Source organism: Chrysochloris asiatica, unplaced genomic scaffold (assembly GCF_000296735.1).
Source record: "Chrysochloris asiatica unplaced genomic scaffold, ChrAsi1.0 scaffold00117, whole genome shotgun sequence".
In the NCBI taxonomy this organism is placed as follows: domain Eukaryota; kingdom Metazoa; phylum Chordata; class Mammalia; order Afrosoricida; family Chrysochloridae; genus Chrysochloris; species Chrysochloris asiatica.
In genome coordinates, this window is record NW_006408635.1 from 5679256 (window position 1) to 5686477 (window position 7222).

Genomic DNA, 7222 nt, shown 5'->3' on the forward strand with positions numbered 1-7222 from the left:
GTTTGAACTGCAAGGTTGGTGGTTCAAGCTCACCAGCTGCTCCTTGGAAACCCTATACAGGGTCGCTATGGGTCAGAACTGACTCAACGGCACTTCAACAACAACAACTGTCTTTCTGCTCCCGTAAAGATTTACAGCCTCGGAAACCCTGTACAGGGTTGCTATGAGTCGGAACCGACTCCAGGGTACATGACAACAACAACTGGCACTGTGGTTATGTGCTCGGCTGACAACTGAAATCGTTGTTAAGTGCTGTCAAGTCAGTTTCTATCCACAGCAGCCCTGTATAGGGTTTCAAGGAGCAGCTGGTTAGGTTGAACTGCCGACCTTGCAGTTCAAATGGACTTTGCAGTCAAGCGCATTAATCCACAGCGCCACACCAGGACTCCATGGAAACCATATGCAGGCTCAGTATGAGTCTGAACTGACTCAAGGTCACTTAACTACAGCAATAGTATCATTAATGCTTAGCAGGTATACTCAACGTGGTTAAATATTTTTTGTTTTGCTCTCTGGTGGTTGTGGAATCCTAGTGCAGGACCAGTAGGGGCAGACAGAGTACCCCGCAAAGTAAACATGGGCTGACCTTGCTTACTGGGTACTCCACCCCTGTCAAGAATTATAAAATTGAAAAGAGGCTTGGATGCCACACTGACGCCAGCCATACCTAGCAGCAAAATCTTTGATGTGGTGACAAAATGTAAAATTGTTCATGATAGATTATGCTTAGTATAAGGTCTGCCCTTGCTTTACTTTGCCTACTGGGTAATCAATCTGACAGAGTACCAGGTACCAACTAGGTGTTCAGTCCTGATTTGCTGACTGAATGAATGTGTTCGAGCCAGAAGCCGCCCCCCAGCTGCTGCTTGTGGTTGTTCAGCAAGCGTGGAACTCGAGAAAGCAGGTCACCGCAGCAGAGAGACATGCCACTTGTCACAGTCCATGTCGGAGCTGTCAGAGATGTCAGAAGTAGCCCACTGAACTCTTAGTCTCATAGTAACTTCATGTAGGTTGAACAACCTGAACGTTTTTTAAGAGAATGCATTCATAAGAAGATTCCTGCTTGAAACTTATATAAGAAAAGCCTCTAACCAAGTCCTTTGGTTCTTTTCAGAACAATCGGATGAGTGTCAATGAGGTACCCTGATTGGTGCCTTCTGATGGGCCCAGTAAATTAGGAATGAGGCAATTGAACATAATGGGGTGGAATAAAATCAGGAACCGTATATTACATGTGAGAGTTATTATAGTTTGGGATGTATTGTGCTTGAAAAGTAGTCTGATTCTAAAGCCCTACGTGTACTGTTGAAGCGATGCTTCACATGCTTTTAGGTAAGAGAGACTCCAAAAGTCCTCAGGTGCCTCCGCAAAATCTTCCAGAAAACTTGAGATGACCAACACTCCAGATGATTTCCCTTTGTAGACCTGATTGTTATTGTTTGTTGTTCGCTGCTCCATACATAGGGAAGGGACTGTTGCTTGGTTCTGAGTAGCACACATGATCTCAAGATGGTGTGTTGTTGTTAGCTGTCATTGTCTTCCACTCATGGTACACTTATGTACAATGGAACACAAGGTTGCCTGGTCTTGGGTCGTCTGTACAATCCCCACCAAATTTAAGTTCATCCTTGAAGCCATTATGTTAGTCCACCTCACTGAGGACCTCCATCACCATTGTTGGCCCTCTACTTCACCAAACACCGTGTTGTCGCTAGTGATTGGTTTCTCTTGATGTGTCCAAAGTAATTGAATCAGACAATCGAACACGTTTACAATCCAAGGATTTATTTTTAGATGCTAAAGTGGAGTTCAGGTGTGGTGTTGTGGGTTAATGTGCCGGAGTGCAAAGTCGGCTTCAACCGCAAGGTCAGTGGTTCAAGCTCACCAGCCACTCCTCGGAATCCCTATACAGGGTCACTATGGGGCAGAACCGACTCAACGACACTTAACAACAAAACATGTGGAGTTATTGCTGAGTGTCTTTATCCAAGCTGTTGGCTATCTATGCTAGGAGTCACCTAGATCTTGTCTGACATAGGAGACAACTGAAATGCAGGACTAGGTGATTTTTGATGATGGCGACATGAAGACAGTGCTGGGAGTACAGTGAAAGAAACGGATTGAACATAAACATCTGTGAAAGTGTAAGAACATTCATAAACGCTTGTTATTAAGTGCTGTTGAGGTGGTTCCAACCATAGCCACCATGTGTAGGGTTTCTGAGGAGCAGCTGGTAAACTTGAACCACCACCCTTGTGGTTGAGTGCTTATCCTACAGTACCACACCAGGAATCCATTCGTACACTAGACTACAGTAAACACTAGGCTGTAGTAAAAAATAATTATACAACATTCAAAATGTCAGTAGTTGAGTTTAAGATAAAATGTACAATGTTTTAAAATACAATCATTTCTGCAGTTATTTCAATGGTGCTACTGCTATCGTAGTAGTTACGAATTGGGCCGCTAACCTCAAGGTCGGCAGTTCGAAACTACCAACTGTTCCATGGGAGAAAGATGAGGCTTTCTGCTCCTGTAAAGAGTTACAGTCTTGGTAACCCTGTACAGGGTCACTAGGACTCGGAAGCGACTCCATGGTACTTTAACAACAACTATAAACCTACCAGTTTACCAATCTTCTCCCATTAAGATGACAGTTCAGAAAATCCTAATAGATAGTTCCCTGGTCCAAGCCATGTTATTTTCGATGGCTTAATATACATGTGAAAGTTGAACAATGAATAAGGAAGACTATAGAAGAATTGATGCATTTGAATTGTGGTGTTGGAGAATATTAAAAGTACCATGGACCGCCACAAACCAAGCCAATTTGTGTTGGGAGAAGTCCAGTCAGAGCACTCCTCAGAAGCCAAAGTGGCCAGACTTCGTCTCTCATACTTCAGACATGTTACTAAGAAGGACCAGTCCCTACGGAAGGACATCATGTTTAGTAAAGTGAAGGGTCAGTGAAAAAGATGATGTCTTATAAGATGGATTGGCACCGTGGCAGCATCAGGCTCAAAAGCCACAATTGTGAGGATGGCATGGCGCAGGACCGGGCAATGTTTTCTTCTGTTGTGGGTGGGATTGCTATGAGCTGGAACTAGACAAGAACAACCATCTATCAGTGGGTCTGTCCCACAGGCTCTCTGTGGGTCAGAGGAGACTCAACAGTGCACAGCAAGGTTAAATTTGACTTAAAGTTCAGGACATCTACGTTCAAAATTCAGAAATACTCTAAATACACTTGGAATTGGCCTCATTGCTGGTGCAGACCAACAGTATCCAGTGGTGGGTTCCTGGCATCACGGCAGGGATGTGATAGATGCAGTAGGATTAGGGAGTATGGTTTTATGGGGAAGTCTGTGCTTGTTTCTTAACTGGCCACATTCTTCAGGGGGCTCAAGGGCAGTCCTCGGTATATTTCAGTGTAATTGCTAATTGTTTATCTCTGCTATTAGACTCTGACATGCTTGAAGAAAGGAACAAGGTAATATTTATTATTTTTCGGTTATGGCACAAAGTAGATTCCAGATAACTTATTGAGTGACTAAGTGCAGTTTATCCCCATCCAAGTTTATTGTCCCCATTATAATATTCTTAGTAAGTACAACGGTGCTACTCTTCATCATAGTCCCCAAATTTGTTCAACTTATTTTTTGACTAGACTTTTACTTTTCTCAAATGCCACCCCAATTACTTTGTGCCCTGAATTTATGTGCCGCTGTTAATTTGCGTCGTTGTTCCATATCAAATGCTCTATCCCATATCTTGCAATTACTCAGTGTTATTCACCGCTAATGTCTAAATCGGAGAAGTGAAAAGGACAATTGTTTAGTGCTTTTGAAAGTCCCTGACCAGGATCAGTAGGGAAATCCCATTAGCTCCATTCATCGCATTTCTCATAAATCTAAAAGGAAAGCAAGTATCCAAAGCCTTATTCTTTAATAGTTCTTATTTGTAAAACCTTGACAGAGCTTTATTGTAAATTGCTTCCAAATTACTCAAAGAATACTGAGAAATATGATGGGTAGTGAGTCGTGATACTTTCTGTCATCAAATAAAGAAGTAGAACAGCAAAAGGGGGCTAATCTGAAAGCAAACAGAGTAGGATGGGCTAGGAGGAGTGAAAAGAACGGAACCGTGGAATTTAAAAACTACCATCTGGCTCAGTCCTCTTCAAGTAGCCAAGGGGCCCTCCCCACCCCCACAAACTTATTCACAAGGAGCAGTATTTGAATATTAATATTTCCAGATAATAATAATAAAAAAAACCTTTTTGTCACTCAAAAGGATTGTTTAGCCAAATAATGGATAATCCTCAAGCTAAACATGAAGGCGTGGGGCGAACCCTGTGGTTGGGAGGTCCCCTCTGGCTTGGCCACTCGGCAGCTTCTGGGTTTACACCTTCGCGGTTCTTTGTGGTTAGAACAACTTATTAAAGTTGTCATTTATGGTTTGAAATGTAGGCAAGAGGTGTAAAAATACAAAATTCACAGGGAAAAATGAATTCAGTGATTGCTAGTACCTTATCTCACCCACATGAAACAATAATGTAGAATTGCCACATAGAATAATTGAAGCAAGTAACACAATATAAAGGAACCTCTCTCGTTGAAATTGTGCTTTTGTGAAATTTGAAACTATTTCATCACTGGAGACCAGACCCCTGACAACTGCTGTTTTGTTTGTTAAGCCCTGTTTTTGTTTGTTTGTTTTTTTAATGAAACTGTAAGAGGCTGGTATTTTGTTTTCCTGGAAAGGCATTTGAAAAGCTTAAGTTGAATAAAATAGGAGACCACTACTTCTCTTTAGCAAAGATGCTAAAAAAAAAAGGTATTGGAACCTTTTTTGTGGTTTCAAAGACAAAACCCAGTCCTGCTGGCTTTGTGCTGTGTTTCTTTTACAGACTGCAGTGCCTTCTGTCTGCTTTAGGGCGTGGCATCTGCCATTGGGAAGGAAAAACTGGCAAATGTGGCCTTTTATAGCAGACGGATTTCATTGTGCTCTGGGCCTCTATTTCAGAACCTCTTGGTTCCAGTCTTCTAGTTGACTTGCTGGAGCAAATGGAGTTAAAAGAGACACCTACTTGAAATTAAAATTATTTTTCCTATATGAAGAAAACATTTTCATGAAAAGGGTCACAGCTGAACTTGGTGACTCATTTTCCCTTTTAAGATTAGTAGTGAAAACAAGCCACGAAATATGGCAATTCTTGTCTGAATTGACTCTAACATATTTTATCCGTTGGAAAAAATGCAATCTTATGATTAGATGTGTACATTCAGTTTGATGATAAATGTCTATATGCATAAATATGTAACTGATTTTGGAATATATGAATATACACACGGACACACAACAGACATGTAGTTACATTTGCATATGAAAAACTTTAAAAAAATTGACTTATGTGATGTAATGTGTATAATTAGTATGTATTTGAATATATCAAAGGAGAAAATCGAGGAGAAAAATGTCAAAAAGGTACACTAACAAAGATGTAGTATTCTCTTGGCAAAATTGATGAATGATTTGGCATGAATTCATCTAGGAGTTCTGTGATTCTCTCTTACACCTGACAAGTTAACCCAGTTTTTCAATTGTTTGCAGATTTCCAATTTGTTGTTTTCATACTCAATAGTGACCTTTGGTGTGCACCTGATCTGCCCCCCTCCCAGATCCCCCCAGCTTTGTCTTCAGCTTATAGTTTTCTGTTAGTCATGTAACAAAAACAACTACTACTGCAGTTGAAATAAACTTTAGGAAAGTTGGAGAATGAAATGATTTTTCAAAACTACATTCTACCAGAATCATTGAGATGATTTTGGCCAGCTTGACCTCTTGTAAGCTCTGGTTTCAAGTGCTTTCTATGAAAACAGAGGACACGCTGGTAAAACTGAACCACTGCTTGGGTTAAAAAGTCCAGTTAGAGAAAGATTTAAAAGATTTTAGTGAAAAAATAGCAATAACATTGAAATCATTACAAAGTAATAGGTAATACTCTTTTAACAGAACAAAGTATGAAAAGATGTCTACTTTAGGATGTGTGTTGGTCATTTTATATTATTGATCTTATATTTATTAAGCAATATCTATTTTCATGTTGTTTCCCATCATTTAAGAATGGGCTCATATTAAGTTAGTACATGGTAACCTCTGAAATATGAGGACGAAAGTTGCTACACAGATTTAAGAAGATAGGAGTTAAACCTTTGCTGTTCCTATTAGGGCACTAATAGTTAAATTTCCATCTGAAAGTTGTTTGGAGTGGAACACACTATTCGAAGATGTTGAGGATTTTCCCTTTAAAGAGGACCAACACGTGCACCTCTCCGTTGGTTAAGAGTTTTCATTGATACGACTATATGCAAATGTCAGGTGCCTTTAACAATTAACTAGTTATATAAACAATTACTTTTGGGGCAGGTACATCATAAGCATTTATTGAGTACCTGCTGTGTACAGGGCACAGTGCTCCTGGAATTTACCAGAAACCTCTCCTAATCTTGCAGCTTGAAGTTTGGGGATTCCGTTGAAGGCCAGCAGCAGGGCAAAGAATCTAACAATCTAAGAAATTACATAACCCCTGGGAGAGACGCTGCTTTTGCACAGATTGCTTAAATATTTTCCTTTTCCTTGTAACCTTTGAGGCCAATAAACAACTTTGTCCCCAAGTCGTTTTCTCTCTTTTGTCTGCTAGTCAGACTCGTTTTCCACCTTTGGATCGTGCCTTTTCGACTGGAAAACAAACAGGCGAAAGGCCGGTTGGGCAAGGAGAGCAAGGACAGGGGAGCGCGGCCGTTCTGGCCCCGCCGGCCAGCCCTACGGCCCGGCGCCCGGCAGGCGAGGTGCGCCCGCGGCCCGGGCGGCGGCGGCGCGGGCCGAGTCCAGTCCGCGTTTTGCGAGTGCGCGGAGTAATCAGAAGTGGATAATAGTTGCTCGGGCTCGCGCGGCTCCCTCGCGTGCCATGCTGGGCCCGATAGGCTCCGGCGGCCGTGTGTTTACCCATATCCGGGTTAGAGAGGAAAGGAGAAAAGTTTCATTTAAACCCGAACTCCAAACTTTCACCATGAGCGCCCAGCGCTGGATCAGGCCCAGACCGTGAGGCGCGACCCGCTGCTCGTAAGGCGCCCGGCCGGGGGGGCTCGCCGGAGGCGGCGCGGGCGTGGGATGCGCGCAGGAGGGGCCGCGGCCTGAAGCCTCGGCCCCCCGGCCCACC